Raw genomic sequence first — 23,370 nt, forward strand, 5'->3', positions numbered from 1 at the left:
TCAGTTCATGTAAGTCTTGCCAAGCCTCTCTGTATTCATTCTACTAGTCATTTCTTACAGAACAATAATGTTCTATAACATTCATATAGCACAATTTACTCAGCCATTCTTCAATTGATGGACATCCATTCAATTAACAGTTTCTAGCCACTATGAAAAGGGCTGTCACAAATATTTTTGCAGATACAGATCCCTTTCCCTTCTTTAATATCTCTTTAGGATAAAAGCCCAATAGTAACACTTTTGGATCAAAGGGTATGCACAGTCTGATAAATTTGTGAGTATATTTCCAAATTGCTCTCCAGAATGGTTGGATCCATTCACAACTCCACTAACAATGCATCAATGTCCCAGTTTTCCCACATCCCTTCCAACATTTGTCATTAACTTTTTCTGTCATCTTAGCCAGTCTGAAAGGTGTGTAGTGGTATCTTAGAGTTGTCTTAATTTGCATTTCTCTGATCAGTAATGATTTGGAACACCTTGTCATATGAGTAGAAATAGTTTTAATTTCATCATTGAAAATTGTCTGTTCAGATGGCAAGTAATACAGAATTGGTCATTCTAACCATAAACGTGAACGGGGTAAACTCCCCCATAAAGAGAAAGCGGTTAGCAGAATGGATTAAAAGCCAGAATCCTACAATATGTTGTTTACAGGAAACACACCTGAAGCGGGGAGATACATGCAGGTTAAAGGTAAAAGGTTGGAGCAAAATCTACTATGCTTCAGGTGAAGTCAAAAAAGCAGGGGTAGCCATCCTGATCTCAGATCAAGCTAAAGCAAAAATTGACCTAATTAAAAGAGATAAGGAAGGACACTATATCTTGCTAAAGGGTAGCATGGATAATGAAGCACTATCTATATTAAACATATATGCACCAAGTGGGGTAGCATCTAAATTCTTAAAAGAGAAACTAAGAGAGCTGCAAGAAGAAATAGACAGTAAAACTATAATAGTGGGAGATCTTAACCTTGCACTCTCAGAATTAGATAAATCAAACCAGAAAATAAATAAGAAAGAAGTCAAAGAGGTAAACAGAATACTAGAAAAGCTAGATATGATAGATCTCTGGAGAAAATGTAATGGAGACAGAAAGGAATACACTTTCTTTTCAGCAGTTCATGGAACCTATACAAAAATTGACCATATATTAGGACATAAAAACCTCAAACTCAAATGTAGTAAGGCAGAAATAGTAAATGCATCCTTTTCAGACCACGATGCAATGAAAATTACATTCAACAAAAAAGCAGGGGGAAGTAGACCAAAAAATAATTGGAAACTAAATAATCTCATACTAAAGAATGATTGGGTAAAACAGCAAATCATAGACATAATTAATAACTTCACCCAAGAAAACGATAATAATGAGACATCATACCAAAATGTATGGGATGCAGCCAAAGCGGTAATAAGGGGAAATTTCATATCTCTAGAGGCCTATTTGTATAAAATAGAGAAAGAGAAGGTCAATGAATTGGGTTTGCAATTAAAAATGCTAGAAAAGGAACAAATTAAAAACCCCCAGTCAAACACTAAACTTGAAATTCTAAAAGTAAAAGGTGAGATCAATAAAATTGAAAGTAAAAAAACTATTGAATTGATTAATAAAACTAAGAGTTGGTTCTATGAAAAAACCAACAAAATAGACAAACACTTAGTAAATCTGATTAAAAAAAGGAAAGAGGAAAATCAAATTGTTAGTCTTAAAAATGAAAAGGGAGAACTCACCACTAACGAAGAGGAAATTAGAGCAATAATTAGGAGTTATTTTGCCCAACTTTATGCCAATAAATTCGACAACTTAAATGAAATAGAAAAATACCTCCAAAAATACAGCTTGCCCAAACTAACAGAGGAAGAAGTAAATATCCTAAACAGTCCCATCTCAGAAAAAGAAATAGAACAAACTATCAATCAACTCCCTAAGAAAAAATCCCCAGGACCAGATGGATTTACATGTGAATTCTACCAAACATTTAAAGAACAATTAACTCCAATGTTATATAAACTATTTGAAAAAATAGGGATTGAAGGAGTCCTACCAAATTCCTTTTATGACACAGATATGGTACTGATACCTAAACCAGGTAGGCTGAAAACAGAGAAAGAAAATTATAGACCAATCTCCCTAATGAATATTGATGCTAAAATCTTAAATAAAATATTAGCAAAAAGATTACAGAAAATTGTCACCAGGATAATACACTATGACCAAGTAGGATTTATACCAGGAATGCAGGGCTGGTTCAATATTAGGAAAACTATTAACATAATTGACTATATCAATAACCAACCAAACAAAAACCACATGATCATCTCAATAGATGCAGAAAAAGCATTTGATAAAATCCAACATCCATTCCTAATAAAAACACTTGAGAGCATAGGAATAAATGGACTTTTCCTTAAAATAGTCAGGAGCATATATTTAAAACCATCAGTAAGCATCATATGCAATGGGGAAAAACTGGAACCTTTCCCAGTAAGATCTGGAGTGAAGCAAGGTTGCCCACTATCACCATTATTATTTAATATCGTATTAGAAACACTAGCCTCGGCAATAAGAGTCGAGAAAGATATAAAAGGAATTAGAGTAGGCAATGAGGAAACCAAACTATCACTCTTTGCAGATGATATGATGGTATACCTAGAGAACCCCAGAGATTCTACCAAAAAGCTATTGGAAATAATTCATAATTTTAGCAAAGTAGCTGGCTACAAAATAAATCCCCATAAATCCTCAGCATTTTTATACATCACCAACAAAACCCAACAGCAAGAGATACAAAGAGAAATTCCATTCAGAATAACTGTTGATACCATAAAATATTTGGGAATCTATCTACCAAAGGAAAGTCAGGAATTATATGAGCAAAATTATAAAAAAGTCTCCACACAAATAAAGTCAGACTTAAATAATTGGAAAAATATTAAGTGCTCTTGGATCGGCCGAGCGAACATAATAAAGATGACAATACTCCCTAAACTAATCTATTTATTTAGTGCTATACCAATCAGACTTCCAAGAAAATATTTTATTGATCTAGAAAAAATAACAACAAAATTCATATGGAACAATAAAAAGTCGAGAATCTCAAGGGAATTAATGAAAAAAAAATCAAATGAAGGTGGCCTAGCTGTACCTGATCTAAAATTATATTATAAAGCAGCAGTCACCAAAACCATTTGGTATTGGCTAAGAAATAGATTAGTGGATCAGTGGAAAAGGCTAGGCTCACAAGACAGAATAGTCAACTATAGCAATCTAGTGTTTGACAAACCCAAAGCCCCTAACTTCTGGGAAAAGAATTCATTATTTGATAAAAACTGCTGGGATAATTGGAAATTAGTATGGCAGAAATTAGGCATGGACCCACACTTAACACCATATACCAAGATAAGATCAAAATGGGTCTATGACCTAGGCATAAAGAACGAGACTATAAATAAATTAGAGGAACATAGAATAGTTTATCTCTCAGACTTGTGGAGGAGAAAGAAATTTGTGACCAAAGATGAACTAGAGACCATTACTGATCACAGAATAGAAAATTTCGATTACATCAAATTAAAAAGCCTTTGTACAAATAAAACTAATGCAAACAAGATTAGAAGGGAAGCGACAAACTGGGAAAACATTTTCACAGTTAAAGGTTCTGATAAAGGCCTCATTTCCAAAATATATAGAGAACTGACTCAAATTTATAAGAAATCAAGCCATTCTCCAATTGATAAATGGTCAAAGGATATGAACAGACAATTTTCAGAGGATGAGATTGAAACTATTACCACTCATATGAAAGAGTGTTCCAAATCATTATTGATCAGAGAAATGCAAATTAAGACAACTCTGAGATACCACTACACACCTGTCAGATTGGCTAAGATGACAGGAAAAAATAATGATGAATGTTGGAGGGATGCGGGAAAACTGGGACACTAATGCATTGTTGGTGGAGTTGTGAACGAATCCAACCATTCTGGAGAGCAATCTGGAATTATGCCCAAAAAATTATCAAAATGTGCATATCCTTTGATCCAGCAGTGTTTCTATTGGGCTTATATCCCAAAGAAATACTAAAGAAGGGAAAGGGACCTGTATGTGCCAAAATGTTTGTAGCAGCCCTGTTTGTAGTGGCTAGAAACTGGAAAATGAATGGATGCCCATCAATTGGAGAATGGCTGGGTAAATTGTGGTATATGAATGTTATGGAATATTATTGTTCTGTAAGAAATGACCAGCAGGATGAATACAGAGAGGCTTGGAGAGACCTACATGAACTGATGCTAAGTGAAATGAGCAGAACCAGGAGATCATTATACACTTCGACAACGATATTGTATGAGGACATATTTTGATGGAAGTGGATTTCTTTGACAAAGAGACCTGAGTTTCAATTGATAAATGACGGACAAAAGCAGCTACACCAAAGAAAGAACACTGGGAAACGAATGTGAACTATCTGCATTTTTGTTTCTCTTCCGGATTATTTATACCTTCTGAATCCAATTCTCCCTATGCAACAAGAGAACTGTTCGGTTCTGCAAACATATATTGTATCTAGGATATACTGCAACATATCCAACATATAAAGGACTGCTTGCCATCTAGGGGAGGGGGTGGAGGGAGGGAGGGGAAAAAAAATCGGAACAGAAATGAGTGTAAATATAATGTAATTATTAAATAAAAAAATTTAAAAATATAAAAAAAAAAAAAATTGTCTGTTCATATCCTTTGACCATTTATCAATTGGAAAATGGCTTGATTTCTTATAAATTAGAGTTCTCTATATATTTTGGAAATGAGGACTTTATCAGAACCTTTAAAATGTAAAAATGTTTTCCCAATTTATTGCTTCCCTTCTAATCTTTTCTGCATGAGTTTTGTTTGTATAAAAGGTTTTTAACTTGATATAATCAAATATAATTTGTTATCAATAATGATTGCTAGTTCTTCTTTGGTCACAAATACCTGTTTGTGTTAATTATGTTAGTAGTTTTCCTAATATTGAACCAACCCTGCATTTCTGGTATAAATTCTCTTTGGTCATGATGTATTATCCTGGGGATGATTGTCTGTAATCTTTTTCCTAATATTTTATTTAAGATTTTTGCATCTATATACATTAGGGAGATTGGTCTATAATTTTCTTTCTCTGTTTTTGTCCTATCTGTTTTAGGCATCACCACCATTTATATGTTATAAAAGGAATTTGGTAGGACTCCTTCAATCCTATTTTTTCAAATATAGAATTGGAGTTAATTGTTCTTTAAATGTTTGATAGAATTCAGATGTAAATCCATTTAGTCCTGGGGATTTTTTTTTTTTTTTAGGGAGTTGATTAATAGCTTGTTCTATTTCTTTTTCTAAAATGGGACTATTTATTTTTTTATTTTATTTTATTTTATTTTATTTTATTTTTATTTAATAATTACTTTATATTGACAGAATCCATGCCAGGGTAATTTTTTTTACAACATTATCCCTTGCACTCGTTTCTGTTCTGATTTTTTTCCCCTCCCTCCCTCCACCCCCTCCCCTAGATGGCAAGCAGTCCTTTATATATTGGATATGTTGCAGTACTCGATACAATATATGTTTGCAGAACTGAACAGTTCTCTTGTTGCATAGGGAGAATTGGATTCAGAAGGTATAAATAACCCGGGAAGAAAAACAAAAATGCAGATAGTTCACATTCGTTTCCCAGTGTTCTTTCTTTGGGTGTAGCTGCTTTTGTCCGTCATTTATCAATTGAAACTCAGTTAGGTCTCTTTGTCAAAGAAATCCACTTCCATCAAAATATGTCCTCATACAATATCTATGTCGAAGTGTATAATGATCTCCTGGTTCTGCTCATTTCACTTAGCATCAGTTCATGTAAGTCTCGCCAGTCCTCTCTGTATTCATCCTGCTGGTCATTTCTTACAGAACAATAATATTCCATAACATTCATATACCACATTTTACCCAGCCATTCTCCAATTGATGGGCATCCATTCATTTTCCAGTTTCTAGCCACTACAAATAGGGCTGCTACAAACATTTTGGCACATACAGGTCCCTGTCCCTTCTTTAGTATTTCTTTGGGATATAAGCCCAATAGAAACACTGCTGGATCAAAGGGTATGCACAATTTGATAATTTTTTGGGCATAATTCCAGATTGCTCTCCAGAATGGTTGGATTCGTTCACAACTCCACCAACAATGCATCAGTGTCCCAGTTTTCCCACATCCCCTCCAACATTCATCATTATTTTTTCCTGTCATCTTAGCCAATCTGACAGGTGTGTAGTGGTATCTCAGAGTTGTCTTAATTTGCATTTCTCTGATCAATAATGATTTGGAACACTCTTTCATATGAGTGGTAATAGTTTCAATTTCATCCTCTGAAAATTGTCTGTTCATATCCTTTGACCATTTATCAATTGGAGAATGGCTTGATTTCTTATAAATTTGAGTGGGTTCTCTATATATTTTGGAAATGAGGCCTTTATCAGAACCTTTAACTGTGAAGATGTTTTCCCAGTTTGTTGCTTCCCTTCTAATCTTGTTTGCACAAAGGCTTTTTAATTTGATGTAATCAAAATTTTCTATTTTGTGATCAGTAATGGTCTCTAGTTTATCTTTGGTCACAAATTTCTTTCTCCTCCACAAGTCTGAGAGATAAACTATTCTATGTTCCTCTAATTTATTTATAATCTCGTTCTTTATGCCTAGGTCATAGACCCATTTTGATCTTATCTTGGTATATGGTGTCAAGTGTGGGTCCATGCCTAATTTCTGCCATACTATTTTCCAATTATCCCAGCAGTTTTTATCAAATAATGAATTCTTTTCCCAGAAGTTAGGGGCTTTGGGTTTGTCAAACACTAGATTGCTATAGTTGACTATTCTGTCTTGTGAACCTAACCTTTTCCACTGATCCACTAATCTATTTCTTAGCCAATACCAAATGGTTTTGGTGACTGCTGCTTTATAATATAATTTTAGATCAGGTACAGCTAGGCCACCTTCATTTGATTTTTTTTTTCATTAATTCCCTTGAGATTCTCAACTTTTTATTGTTCCATATGAATTTTGTTGTTATTTTTTCTAGATTATTAAAATATTTTCTTGGAAGTCTGATTGGTATAGCACTAAATAAATAGATTAGTTTAGGGAGTATTGTCATCTTTATTATGTTCGCTCGGCCGATCCAAGAGCACTTAATATTTTTCCAATTATTTAAGTCTGACTTTATTTGTGTGGAGACTTTTTGATAATTTTGCTCAAATAATTCCTGACTTTTCTTTGGTAGATAGATTCCCAAATATTTTATGGTATCAACAGTTATTCTGAATGGAATTTCTCTTTGTATCTCTTGCTGTTGGGTTTTGTTGGTGATGTATAAAAATGCTGAGGGTTTATGGGGATTTATTTTGTAGCCAGCTACTTTGCTAAAATTATGAATTATTTCTAATAGCTTTTTAGTAGAATCTCTGGGGTTCTCTAGGTATACCATCATATCATCTGCAAAGAGTGATAGTTTGGTTTCTTCATTGCCTACTCTAATTCCTTTAATATCTTTCTTGACTCTTATTGCTGAGGCTAGTGTTTCTAATACGATATTAAATAATAATGGTGATAGAGGGCAACCTTGCTTCACTCCAGATCTTACTGGGAAAGGTTCCAGTTTTTCCCCATTGCATATGATGCTTACTGATGGTTTTAAATATATGCTCCTGATTATTTTAAGGAAAAGTCCATTTATTCCTATGTTCTCAAGTGTTTTTATTAGGAATGGATGTTGGATTTTATCAAATGCTTTTTCTGCATCTATTGAGATGATCATATGGTTTTTGTTTGTTTGGTTATTGATATAGTCAATTATGCTAATAGTTTTCCTAATATTGAACCAGCCCTGCATTCCTGGTATAAATCCTACTTGGCCATAGTGTGTTATCCTGGGGATGATTTTCTGTAATCTTTTTGCTAATATTTTATTTAAGATTTTAGCATCAATATTCATTAGGGAGATTGGTTTATAATTTTCTTTCTCTGTTTTCAGCCTACCTGGTTTAGGTATCAGTACCATGTCTGTGTCATAAAAGGAGTTTGGTAGGACTCCTTCAATCCCTATTTTTTCAAATAGTTTATTTAGCATTGGAGTTAATTGTTTTTTAAATGTTTGGTAGAATTCACATGTAAATCCATCTGGTCCTGGGGATTTTTTCTTAGGGAGTTGATTGATAGTTTGTTCTATTTCTTTTTCTGAGATGGGACTGTTTAGGATATTTACTTCTTCCTCTGTTAGTTTGGGCAAGCTATATTTTTGGAGGTATTTTTCTATTTCATTTAAGTTGTCGAATTTATTGGCATAAAGTTGGGCAAAGTAACTCCTAATTATTGCTCTAATTTCCTCTTCGTTAGTGGCGAGTTCTCCCTTTTCATTTTTAAGACTAACAATTTGATTTTCCTCTTTCCTTTTTTTAATCAGATTTACTAAGGGTTTGTCTATTTTGTTGGTTTTTTCATAGAACCAACTCTTAGTTTTATTAATCAATTCAATAGTTTTTTTTACTTTCAATTTTATTGATCTCTCCTTTTATTTTTAGAATTTCAAGTTTAGTGTTTGACTAGGGGTTTTTAATTTGTTCCTTTTCTAGCATTTTTAGTTGCAAACCCAATTTAAAATGGGACTATTTAACCAATTTACTTCTCCCTCTGTTGATCTGGGAAACTTGTATTTTTGAAGTATACATCCATTTCATTTAAGTTATCAAATTTATTGACATAAAGTTACGTAAAGTAACTCCTAATTATTGCTCTAATTTCCTCTTCATTAGTGGAAATTTCTCCCTTTTCATTCTTAAGACTAACAATTTGATTTTCCTTTTTCCTTTTTCTAATCAAATTTACCAAGAGTTTGTCTATTTTGTTGTTTTTTTATAGATCCACCTCTTAGTTTTATTTATTAATTCAATAGTTTTTTTACTTTCAATTTTATTAATCTTTCCTTTTATTTTTAGAATTTAAAGTTTAGTGTTTGAAGATTTTTAATTTGCTCTTTTTCTAGCTTTTTTATTTGCAAGCCTAATTCATTGATTTTTCTTTTTCTCTCTTTTATGCAAGTAGGCCTCTAGAGATATAAAATTTCCCCTTATGACCACTTTGGCTGCATCCTGAGTAATCCTTATGGTGGCTCCTCAGTATTTGAATTTTTTTCTGGCTGCTTGTAGTATTTTTTCCTTAATATGATAGTTCTGGAATTTAGCCACGATATTTCTTGGAGTTTTGATTTTGGGATCTCTTTCAGTAGGTGATTGATGAATTCTTTAATGTCTATTTTACCTTCTGTTTTGTAACTCCTGGGCAGTTCTCTTTGGTGATTTCCTGAAAAATAGTTTCTAAGCTCTTTTTTTTCATCATTATTTTCAGGGAGTCCAATAATCCTTACATTATCTCTCCTAGATTTATTTTCCATGTCTGTTGTTTTCCCAAGTAGGTATTTTATTTTATTTTTTTTTCTTTTTCATTTTATTGATTTTGCATTACTGATTCTTGGTGTTTCCTTCAGTCATTCATTTCCATTTGTTCAATTCTGATTTTTAATGAATTATTTTCTTCATTTACTTTTAAAATTTCTTTTTGTAATTGTGCAATTAAGTTTTTAAATGAGTTGTTTTGTTTTATGGAATTTTTTTCCACTTCACCAATTTAACTTTTAAGCAGTTATTTTCTTTTTCTAATTCACTAATTCTATTTTTCAGGGAGTTGATTTCTTTTTCCACTCTATCTTTTAATGAATTACATGTCTTATCTAGACCCTCTTGCAAAGCTTCCCTTCCTTTCCCCATTTGTCTTCTAGCTCTCTTTTAAGAACCTTTTAAATTTCTTCTATGAGAACCTCATGTCGTGGGGACCAGATCATATCTATCTTTGGGTTTTCATCAAGAGACAAACTGTTTTTATTCTCCTTTGGGTTTGAAATCTGCTCTCTTTCAGTATAGAAACTATTTATAGTTAGATCTTGCTTTGCCTTTTTACTCATTTTAACCAAAAAAAAAAAAAAAAAGCTGCAGTCTGCTTTTGGGGCAGTGTGGGGTTACCAAGCTTCCTTAACAGATAACAGGAAGTAGCAATGAAGCAGTAGTGGGGCAGCATTGGCTACACTGAATTCAGCCTCTGTGCTAAGATCATGCTAAGTCCCTTTCAGTTCTGGGTGGGTGTGGCTAAATCAGAGAGACTCTAGTGTGTTTGGGTGATAGTCTTTCTCCTTTGTGTTTATAGCTTCTCTGATGATCTAATGGCTTGCTGCCAGGGCAGAGTAGACTGACACTGTGGTGAAGTTCTCCCCACAAATTTTCAGCTGGGAATGACCACTTCCCAATCCCCTTCAGTCTGTTCAGCATGAGCTATTTCCCATGCTCTCACTGCCTACCTGCCTGAGTTTGCACCTGGCCTAGGCCTGTTCCAATCCTGCATGAGCAAAAAGAGACCTTTTCTGGTGAATTTTGAGATTATCTTCTGTTGGTAATGTGTTATATTCCCAATATTTGTAGGTTTTTGACAGTCAAGCACTAATTCCGAGGCTGAATTTCATGAAAAATAGTTTGAGGCTAAATGAGAGTTCAGATAGATGAGTGCATCTACCATCTTGGCTCTACTCCCCATGTTACATTTCTAACACTGATTTTTTTATTAGTCCAAAGCTAGGTTTTTATATTTATCTTGAAATATGAAACTACATCTCATTAGATTTTCTCTATTATTCTAGTCCATAAAATTATTTTGGATCTTGATTTTATCATATAATTTATTCACTACACCATCCAGCTTTTCTCTCATCTGAAAACTTGGTACTGATATACTTTGTATTTTCAAGACATTGATAAAAATGTTAAGAAACATAAGGTCAAAGACAAATTCTTAGAAGTCTTTACTAGCTGAATAATTTCCTTTGTTTCATACAGTTCAGTGTCCAATTAAGTGAATTATCATTTATACATTTATGTTATTGTTTCCATCTTCTTAGAATTATAGAGTATTAAATTAACAGCAGGAAGAGGCTTGTGGGATCATCTAGCCTCACTCTCTAATATTATAGATGAGAAATTGACATCCAGGGAGGTTGAGTGATATATAAAATCACACACAGTTTCTATCCTGAGAAAATGGCAAATTCTTTTCTAAAATGTTTTTATCTTCTGAATTTCCTGTAATGGGCTGAGGCTCAGGTTGATGCACTGAGGTCCCAAGAACATAAGGCTAAAGAGTAATTGGACCATACTCTATTAATATATAAGCTTGGAGAAAGAATAGTCCCTGCCCACTCTTTGTGCAAGTCCTGATGTGTTGTATAGGAAATGACAATTTTGGTAGGTGGAGGCAGGGGAGTGGAAAAGGAAGGGGAAGGAGAGACTGCTCACATTGCCATTGCAAAGGCCTTTCAGCTCAGGTCTCTCTCGGCTAGCTGGCTTCCTGTTGCAGCTGCCCATATTGCTATCACAATCTTTTTTCACCTCTTCACTTCAATAAAGATTGAAGATTTTTCCCTTAACCTGAATTCCTGACTCCCGGCTGATTTTAAATACACGGTCATTACAATTTCCTTTTTCCAGTAATCTTATAATTCTGTCAGTTTAAGGTAGAAGTTATTCTGGCATGATCATTTCATGAACTTTCCTGATTTCCATTAACTATCTTTGTAATATGAAAAAGTCTAATTTTTCAGGAATAGAAATCAAACTCTTTTACCTAGTATATATTTCATAGAATTACCTTTCATTTAAAAAATAAAAATAGGCACAGCTGACTTTTTCAGTCATTTAAAACCAACTTTATTCTCTGTTACCTTAAAAAAAAAAGATTACCAAGAGAAGCCACATTTGTCAGTCTGTATTCTCAGAAGTGCTCTACTTTATTGCAGATGAATTGAACTAATTAAAATCAGCTAGATTCATTCAAACTATTTCTTTAAAAATATTGTTTTAACTACTTATCAATTAGATTAAAGACAATATTTTTCTTAAGAAAGAAAACAGAAATGATGAGTTGTACTGAATTTTCTCCATTGTTCATTATCATCACCTTATCTATCTCAGGTAATGATACCATACTTCCTTTTGTCTTTTTTAAAAACATGATTTTTAAAAGTCTTTTTTGCTTTCTTTAGACAGCAACAAGTCTCACCTAATTGTGAGTGTTAGCACTTCTTATACTACCATTGACTATTTTGTTACTTGCCCTTTCTTGCATCTTCTACACATTTATATTTATAATTATTATTGGTGGATTTTTTTTTCTGTTCATTAATATCAGCTATTCTAGACAATTATGTCACTTCTTCCTCTTTTAAATATTCCTGGATTCATCTTCATAACTTTACTCTTAAAATGCCTTCATTTTTCTTGGATTATTTCTCTTATAAAATTTTAGGCCACTCATTCCTACTTCTACTTTAAATGAACTCTTTGAAACATTTCCCCAAATTTAGAGTGCATCTCAAGCTATATTCACCGTTTCTCTTCCCTATCAATTCCCAAATAATATTCTACTAATTTCTACTTTAGCCATCATTTTCTCTTTTGGGGCAGAATCAGGTCCATAATAACAATTACTCTCATGCTTTCTCTCAAGGCACCTATTATTTGAATGCTATTCACAATTTTATCCCCTTTTAGGAAATTAAAATACAGAATAAAATGGTCCTTGTTTGATTCCTTTACTTTTCAAGAAGAAAACTGTTTCTAAGGTGAATCAAGAAATTATTTGTTTTTATTTTGGTAAAGAGGTTTCTAGGGAATATTCAGATATATGAAATTCATCACACCTGCCATCACAACAATTTATCTTTCCTTTAGATCTGACTTTGTTATATTTAATAAACTTTTCCTATAATTACTTCTATCTGGGTTGTATTTAATATTCGCTTATGATATTATTTTTTTTTCTATTTCTCTCTTATTGATTTTCCCCCAAAATGATCTTCACTGTATTTCTCATTGTTATCTTTTTTTTGTTTATATGAATATGAATGTGACTTATTTCTTCACTCTTTATCTTCCTTATCCTTTTAAATTAGACATATGGCTTAATACCATATTCCATTCACAAGTACTTTCCCATCAATCTCAGTGATACCAGTGAAATTTAATCTTCCTCCCACTGTTAAGCTATGTAATTGATTTTGCTTATTAGCTATATCTAGAATATTTGTCTATAATCATCAAAGAGATAATTTTTTCTTAAAAACATTTTTTTTTGTTTTTGTATCACCTTCATTTTTTTTCCTTCCCAGTATGCTATTTATTGAAGCAAAGAAAATTAAAAAGAAAAACATTAAAGGAAAAAAAAAACTTTAGCAAAACTATTTAACACGGCAGTTGGAACTTATAGTATGAACACACTCTTACAGGCCATGCATTTTATTGCTGCCTTCTTTTGTGGGTTTTGGCCTCCATGAGGAGAGTGACAAGAAGATGAGAAGTAAACAATCTACAATTATTTTTATACCGAAGTCTTTTCACCATCAAGGAAAATGGAGCCAACTTATTTGAACTTTAACATTCTTATGTGTTTCCAGAGAAAGTAGAAAATATAAAGAAAGAAAAGATGAAATCAGCTAAATTAGATCAAGTATTATAAACACAGATGAGTTCTGTCCTGAGAGCAACACAATTTCAAAGGTTTTTAGGAAATGATTATCAAAGTATCTATTCTTGACACCAAGGACACAAAGGCATGCCTTGGTACCCTGCAGCAGAGTCACCCAACATTACTATTCATCTCTTTTTCTTCTGATCCTTATTGTAATCTTTCCATGAATATTACCTGTAAATCCTCATCATTGCTTAGTGAGCTAGCAGGTATATCCTAATAGAAACATCCAAATTTGTTTTCTTTTCTTCCTTCCCTTTTCTCTCCTTCATCCCCTCCCTCCCTCCTTCCCTCCCTCTTTCCCTTCCTCTGTCCCTCCTTCCTTCCCTCCTTCCTTCACTCCCTCCTTCCCTCCTTCACTCCCTCCTTCCCTCCTTCACTTTCTCCTTCCCTCCTTTCCTTCCTCCCTCCTTCACTCCCTCCCTCTCTCCTTCCCTCCCTCCCTTCCTTCCTCCCTCCTTCCTTCTCTCCTTCCCTCCCTCCCTCCCTCCCTTCCTTCCTTCCTTCCTTCCTTCCTTCCTTCCTTCCTTCCTTCCTTCCTTCCTTCCTTTCTTCCTTCTTTCCTTCCTTCCTTCCTTCACTGGGTCTCCCTACCTTTCCCAGGCTGGAAGAACACCAGCTGTTCATGGGTCTAATGCTACTACTAATCAGCATGGAAGCTTTGATTATTTCAGCTCAGACCTTGATTAGATAGCCTCCCTAGACAGTCTGATGATCATGTGCTCATGGGGCTCACCTGATAAACTTAGCTTTAATGTATCTAGGAACTCTCAAACTCAACCAATTCACCGCCTTCAGCTTCCTTTATAGTAGATTCTACAAATATGTACCAGAATGCCTGTTTCAGATTCATTTTTTTTTCAGGTTCTAATGTCCTTCTCACATAAGTTTTTTCCTCGTATATATAATTTTTTCCTATCTGATCTTTTGTTACAGATCAGAATGTCCTTGTGCCTCTTCTGGTCCTTTTCATTTTTTGTTCTTGAAGCACTTCTATTTCTTTAAGAAACAATTCATTCTGTCTTTTAATTTGGAAACAGGAGATGTAATTTTAGCTTTTCTTCAAAGAAGGAAAAAGACCTTGTGCATTATTTAATCAGGGCAAAAAGTCTATCAAATATGTATATGTATGTCACCTACATGTATATGTATATGGCTAGATTTAGATCAGGACAAGACATAGCCATGGATACAGTGGGAGACCTTGGCCTTTTTAAACTTTTGTCTTAATACTTCTCAGTTTGACTGAGGCCACATCCAGTCAGTGATTAAGGTTAGGTAGCAATTGAGGTAAAGAATTTTCTCTTTCACCTAGTCAAAAAAAAAAAAAAAATCTAAACAAACAAGTAAATATATCTGGGATGGGAAGACCTTTACTGGTTAAAACAGAAATTGCTCTGATATACTCTCTGTTGGCCATAACTGATTGCTTTCTTGGGAAAATCAATCACTTGGGGCTTTTGCAAGAGTAATTATTTTTTGTTGTTTGATCATTTATAGCATTTTTCCTTCTTTTCTCAGGAAATAATTGCCTTTCAACTGCTTTTGGTTTACAATGCATACTTTCCTACCAAAATTCCAGGGGAAAACACAACTACAAAGTGATAGTCTGAAAGATAACATATTCCATGGCAGTTGCACCCTCTTTATACCTCTTCCTTCACTCTTAGGATCATTTTTGAAAAGCCAAGTTTTATTTGCTATTTCTCTGCAACTCTTCCTGTTATTAATTATATGAATGAATAAACAGGTGGCATTTTATTTATGGCAATTATGTTTACAGACAGTTTCATGGTATCTAGAATAAGAGGGAGCTTAAAGACTATCTATTTTCAAATTAAATAGTAGAGATCCAAAGAGGTTAAATGTAAAAAAGGTCACACAGTTAGCACATGGCAGTCAGAATTTGAAACAAGGCCTCATAACGTGAAAATTTAGTGCTCTTATCACCATTTTATCCACATAAATGGTCCACATCCATATACTACACATACTAATTATCCAATTTTTTGTGAACTATTTGGAAAGATTAAAATCTTACATAAAATAATTAAATAATTATAGATGATTATTTTAGGTTTGTATTCATTATTAAAATAAACTCCCTTTGGGATAATTAAATAAAAACTTATGAAGTATAGTGTATTATTTTTATAGTTTCATACCTTTTTTTTTTATTTCAAGAAAATTCAAAATGGCCTGATAATAAAAAGAAACTATGTATAAGATTTAAAAAAAATCTTGTTATTGAATAAAATGCAATGAATGAACATACTGGATCTGGATATAAATATAAATATATATATATATATATATGTATATATATATATATATATATGTTTAGTCTAATTTTCTAAGATATAAACTCTGATGGGAGTTGGATTCAAGTCCAGTCTTTGATATGTATTAGTGTGGAATAGTTTTTTAAAAAAAGAATACTGCATATATTATCAGAAAACTTCAGTTTGAATCATTATTCTGATATTTATTAGCTATATGATCCTGGGAAATGCATGTAACCACCTGTGACTTAATTTTCTTAGCTCTAAAATGAGGATAATGATACTTACATTACCTATCTCCTAGATTTGTTTTGAGGAAAGTTTTTGATATGTGAATTATCATTTAGTTGGTATTTAAGCTTAGACATGAGTGGACTTCATTAGCTGCATGTCTTTTCCTCCAGATTTGTTGTATTATTTCCAGCTCTCTGCTTCAGTCTGTAATTTGTATATAGGGTATTTACATGAGCAAATCATTGACATGGAATAAAACTTGCTCAACAACCTTTGTTGAAGTAATGAAGATGGAGAGAATACTGGACTTAAGGTAAAAACAAAACAAAACAAAATCTTATTTGAAATATTGCCTAAGACACTAGATATGTGACCTGGGGCAAGTTCCTTAATCTCTTTCAGCCTCAATTTCTTCATTTTTAAAACATGAATAATAATGGCACCTACTTCATGGGGCTTTTGAGAGGTAAATGAGATAAAATTTGTAAAATGCTTTGCAAACCTTAAAGCACTATGTGAATATGAATTATTAATATGAAGATCATTATCTTCCTCTTCCACTATCTTAATTTATATTGCTACAAAAACTGACCCCATTTTGAGAAATCAACTGAAAACTTTTAGCCAATATCAAAAATATTTTGGTAATATTTTCAATACAAATACTTTTCTTAGAGAGTATCTTTAACTTAAGAAAACATGATGAAAATATTTCACTGAAGTTGACATCATTGTTGAGTATAAAGCTGATGCAATAAGTAAAAAAAAGCACTTTTAAAATTGAAATCGTGTTTTTTTTTTAAACAGGTACTAGCCAAACCAAACATAAAAATTAAGACTATATAATTTAAATGCATGATATTATATGTCTTTTGTGAGTCCCACAAAAAAATTTTACTTCTTTTTCTTTTTGGAAGCCTTATCTATCTTTTTTTCAGCCATGCTTCCCAGATGCAGGAACAGATGCTTTTGTAGAATGTCCATATATTTATAACAATGCCAACATCCCCTTTGAACAATGGTTATTGGGTCTGAGTGGGGAAAAGAAGTAGGACACACAGTGACTTCCAAATCGATTATATGAGGAGAATGAGGCATTATTAACCAAATCATATAATTACTATTTGAAAAGTTAAAATTTGACTCAATCAACTGGATCTTCTAGATCTAATCATTGTTTTAAGTATCTGGATTTTTTTTTTGCCAGATTTCTCTAAATTTATCTATTGTTTAGTATCTCTAACTCTGTTACTATTAAAGTCTGAAGTATAGAAGAGGCAAATTTTATTCTCACTTACTAATGCAGTAGCAAATCCTTTTTAATTCATTTATGTGTTACCTTCTTGAGCTACATCACAGCTCAGGTTGAGTGGAGCAGTGTTATGAATACCAATAAATGTGATTTAATGTATTTTTTGTGCTCATATAGCTCCATAACATAAGGCTGGTAGCTTGAGTACCACTTGTCATGTATATTGTAGTAGGTTTGATGACAGGGAGTTACCAATTGTATTGCTAAGACACTTTTCAATTCTGAAATTCTGTGCTTATATTATTGAGGTATATAAAACTAATCACTAAATTCAGTGACATGTAGAGATAATCCCAAAACAGCAAACCTCTTCAGGGAGGGCATCTCAAAAATAGAAATCCATTGTTAGGCATTGACTTAACTAATAAAAAGGTTGATGGTTAGCCAATTTCCACTTTTCAAGTTGTGGTTTAGATATATCAAAAATACAGTAGATGATATTTTGGATGTCATATTGATTCCACTTTTAAACTTTCAGATATTTCTGGTTACACATTTTATTAATTTATTCTTGAGAATATATGTTTTTAATGAAGTAACTTGATTATTGAGGACCCTGGAATCACATTTTCAGGAACAAAGTGAAGGATATCCTATTTTCATTTGGGTATCATGTCAACGTATACATTCATCCTTGTTGGTAACCTTCATTTTATGTGGACAAACCATCAACGCTGTGTGTTTAATGACTAAACCATCTTGCTAGGGCACATGGGTAAAAAGAAGAAAGAAAGAAAAAGGTGGGACCAACATATTTCACATCTCCTCTCTCTTCCTTGCTCTTTTTTTTCTAAACAAGTTAAGAGTTTTTATAATTCATCACCTGGCTGACAGATGAGTTCTGCCGGAGAATATTAGAGAATGTCTCAAATCTCATATATATGCTAATGGTATGCTGAGGCGGGTTGGTGGTATTGCCGGAGTTTTTAATCTGTCTCGACCAGTGTGGAAAGTGGAGGAGACAAGTCATTGCACTCGACAATTTATGATCAAACAACTGAATTGTAAAGGAAGAAGGACATGCAGAAAGGGAGAGTAATTTTCTGATTTAACAGCGTTGTTACTACAAATAAAGAAATCTTGATTTTGACTGCACTCGACATTAAATGAGTTTCCTGTGCCCTGCTCTGAATTTTTCATTTTCAGATTTGTATAAAGCACCCTGCTTAGATACAAGTGACAGATAAAGAAACGATTGCATATGGAAATCAAATGTGTATAATAAAGCCATCTTCTGTTTATTAAATAAACACATGTAGATGACTTCTGTAGAGAATGCACTGATAATTCTTCATTGTGTTCCCCCCTCCCTTTATTTTTTGCAAGTCAAAAAGAATTTTATTTAACAACCAAGAATGACTAGACATAAGCTTTTTCTGTTTATTACCTTTCAACAAACTAGGGGGTCCAATATATGGCATTTATAGCTAACATTTTATTTTGATTCTTCAGTCCCTGCTTCCACTGTATTATTACAGTAAATCAATGTGAACACTACCATAATTTTGGAGGATGTGACTTCACATTAATATTTTCATGAATGTTATTACATTTTCATTATAAAAATGGCAAGGATGAACCAATGAGTAAAAAGAGTAAAGCATAATTCTAAAAAGTAGAGAGGGAGTAGAAACAAAGCCTCTCCATGTAGCCTCTCAGTTTTACTATTATGCTATGACAATGGTACTGAACAATAATCCTCAAGGTGAACAAAACATCAGATGCCTAAAACTTGATCACTGAATTTGAACTTCAAGTACTTGATAAACCACAGAGATGAGTTATTGAAGCATTTGTGGATATGCATATGCATGTACACATTCCAATTTTTTTTTTTAAATTCAGGGATGGAATTTATTTATGTCCTTAGGACCAGGAATTGGAATTCTCAGGGAGCCGTGAGGACTGATCAATCTCTTTGAAATTCCCATGATATTTCCCAGAGATCTCTGGGCTCCTGGAGGGTTACAAACAGCAGTGAAGAAAAGCAATTAGGCCTTAGTGACAGTGTCTAAGAATGAGCATAGTCAGCTGTTTATCACTGAGAATGACGTGGAATCATCAGAGGTACTGCCACTTTACTTGTGTGCAGAATCAGGCAACCATCCTTATCTATGACCTCTGAGATGGAATCCTGGACTCAAAATAGCTTTTTTTTAAATTTGAAAACTTTAAGCATAATAAACTTATTCCTCCTCCCCCCTTCTTGTATCAAGAGAGCCAATCACTAATCTTACACATATAAAAAGATTTCACATTAAACATATGTCCAAATATTTCTTAATATGTTAACTTTGTGCTTTGAAATCTCCATGGAATTTTTCTTGGGATAGGATGCTTTAAGAAAGGAAGAGTTTAGATAGTAGAGAAGATTCTGGTTTTTGAACTAGTATCATCTGGATTCAAATATCATTTTAAGCATTTAATAATTGTGACCATTGTTTTAATTTGAGGCAGTTTCCTAAAAGTAAAAAAGGAGAAATTTATTATACCCATCTCAGAGTTAATATAGTATATGGAAACTGACTTGCAAATCTTAAATTGCCATATAAATATAAATTGTTACTATTATTAAATGTCTGAAAAGGCCACAATTAGAGATTCATGCCTGAATTGAAGATGGGAATTTAATATATATATGAAAGAAAACCTCCTGAATTTGAGCTACTACATCTAAGATGTGATATCAGGAATCCCTTTTCTTTCTTCCCTACATTAAGTTATGAGATTTGTATTCTCAAGTTTTCCTTTGAAATATTTTCCCTCCTATACATTCATTCTTCTCTATTCTTGTTAACTTCATTCTAATTCATTCTATTCCCTTTGAACCCTCCTGTAAAAAAAAATCTTTCTTCCTTGCAATATTTTCATTGTATCACTCCTCTGCTTAAAAATCCCACATGACATTCTCTTTGTTATTTCATTAAATCTAAATTTTTATGCTTGTCTTTAAAATTCTTCCATAATCTGGTCTCATCTTGCCTATTGTTTTTTTTTGTTTTGTTTTGTTTTGTTTTGTTTTTTTTCTCTTTCTCAACACACAGGCTCTGTTATGGTCATGAGAGAACAATCACTGTCCTATGTTCACACTATGCTCCTACTTGGCTCTACATTTGATCCTGTCAATTCTTCATTTAGAAATTCTACTCATCTTTACTCTGGTAAGCCAAACCTTTTGAGGCTTATTTCAAATTCTATTTCTTCCATGAAGATTTTCCTTGCTATTTCTGCTGTCATGGATCTCCTGCTTCCCTGAGTTTTTTCAATACTTATAAACTCGTTTGTGTTGTTGCACAACCTGGACTCAAGAGGTAATTGAGTCCAGAATCATAAAGGACTATTCAAGTTAAATAAGTTTTCAAAACATTTACCTCAGCATCATCCTCTGCTACTTCAGGCTTCACAAATTCGACTGAAACTTCTGAGAATATTTTAGATTGTTTAGACAAGCGGCCTTATACAATAATCTCTTTAGTGAAGCAAAGTAATGGGTTGAATTAGGAAGAAAATCATATCATTGATAATTCACTTTTCACTTTATATATATTTTTTTAATCCAAGAGAGATTTACTTTGGAAACAATTTTCTAAAAACAAACAAACAAAAACTCTAATCTTTCTATGATAAAAGGACACACACTCAAACGTGAACTATATTTTCATAGTAATAGCTCTTCCAATTCATGTGCCTCTTTTGTGAATTAGGATTTCTTTTCCTACTATGCCCAGGATATATTGACAAAGAATAGCTATCTTTGAAAGAATATCAGTAACCAATAAAGACTCCATCTCTTTCTTAATTCTTTAAATCAAGGTCTAATAGATCCTCAAACTTCTAGGCTTATGACATATTCTCCCTATTTCCAAAGCAATTCTATAAGCACTGAAATAAAAATATTTTATGAATCTTGAGGTAAATTAAAAGTGCTAATGTCAGTCAGATGATTTGAGTTCAAATCTGACCTCTGCCACACTTAATATCTGTGTGCTCTTAGGCAAATTCTTTACCATCTCTGGGCCTTAGTTCCCTGAAGAGATTATACTACAGGTTTTTCCTGTTACCTAAAGTTATGATGATATGAAAACTTCCTATGTGAACTCATCTCTTGGACTTGTTTTTCTTACATATAAAATGAATTGTTGGATTAGATGACTCTGGATCTTTCTTCTAACTCTGAGTCTGATCCAGTCCTATTCTCATTTCTGTCACTTTCATATACTTAATGCTTGTTTGGTAGAATGTTCCAGTTAAAAGATTACAGGTATTGCCCATTAGTCAGATTAACTGAACTTTTTGCATTATGGAATTGTATAATATATATTATAAAGAGAATGCTGTTCTGAGCATCACTAGAATTAAATCCTTTTCTTTCCTAAAAGATTCCACGCCACTGACAAATTGCATTGTTCTATGATAGGACTGAGAGTATTTCATTTTAATTAAAAATGTCACACAGTTTTTCCATTTCCTGGAAGGTGTGTTGTGATCTTACAAGAAAGGGCACATTAAGATTGGCCTATTTCAAATTCCTCCAGTGTGGCCTAGTTTTAAGAATATGAATAATATCATTTAGTTTCTTTTAAGCTGGTCTTATGGTTTATTTTTGTTCCTGTTAAATCAGGAATTAGTAAACTTTATGTAAAAGACCAGATAATAAATAATTTAAGCTTTGAAGGCTAAGAATCAAAAGGGAGGATTTTGTGTATAACAAGAGAGAAAACAAATTTCCAGAATATTTTTATTCAGAAAAGCAAAATATAAAAATAAATTATAATTTTTTAAGTTCAGGTCTATTAAAGAGAATGAAATTCTTTTTTGGCAAAATAACATTTAACTTAATTGGGATCTAAATTTATTGTTCCTTATCAAAACCTATTGCAGATATTTGTTAGTGCTGCTATCTAATTAGATTTTACTTATTTGATCTTTAAAAAATGTCTTTTCACACATAAAGTTACTGCCAAATGCTGATAGCAATGTACAATCATGTGATTTTAAGTGAGCTCATTACTTACAAGATATTTATAAAATTTTATTAGATGATTCTCTTCTTGATATTTACTTTTTAAAAAATAAAATTATGTCATTAAATTTCAGATGAAGTTTATAGGGAAGCTTCTCAACCGTCAAGTTAAATGAATTTTGAAATATCAAAATTTCCTTTACATTTTTACTGAAGTCTTAAATGTTAGAATCCTTAAAAAGTGTTAACTCATTAGAGTTGATGGAAACAATGTTTGTGTGCTTAGGGTTTACACCTTTGGGAGAATTCACACATTAGAGCTCACATCTTTGAGAGTTTACACATTGGCTCACACATTTGAGTTCACAAGTAGGGAGATATCCAAGTTTGCACCTCCCACAATCCCACTCTCTCAGAGGAGGAGTCAATCTTTGGGTTCACACCTTTAAGAGATCATATATAAGAAGCTCTTAGAGCTTCAATCAGTCAGTCAATCAGTTAAGGAGATTGAGAAGCTAATCTGCAGTTGGGCAGAACCAAGATTCAGAGAGAGCTGGAGGCTGAAGCTAGCAACAAAAGCTCTTGGAACCAAAGAAAGCTAACAGGGCTATTTTGGAAGAGACAATAAAAGATTTGAACTTTTATCAGCTGGCTGCGTTTGAGGTGATTATTACTCTGAACCAAAACTAAAGCTGCCTCCAGAAACCTCCCCAAAAAACCTGCTCCAAGAGAGAAGGATCATATTATAGAAAAAGAAGAGAATACTACACTTAAAAATCCTGCTGGAACTGTAGTTTGAGCTCAAGAAACATATCTGTTGCAAATTTGTGTGAAAATGCTGACCTTGCCTTTTGTTTTAACTTTGGAGAGCTAGAAAACCAATAAAATAAATTGTTGGAATCCTTACTAACTGCTAACTAATTAGAGTTGA

This window comes from Antechinus flavipes, chromosome 1 (genome assembly GCF_016432865.1).
Source record: "Antechinus flavipes isolate AdamAnt ecotype Samford, QLD, Australia chromosome 1, AdamAnt_v2, whole genome shotgun sequence".
NCBI classification, from domain to species: Eukaryota; Metazoa; Chordata; class Mammalia; order Dasyuromorphia; family Dasyuridae; genus Antechinus; species Antechinus flavipes.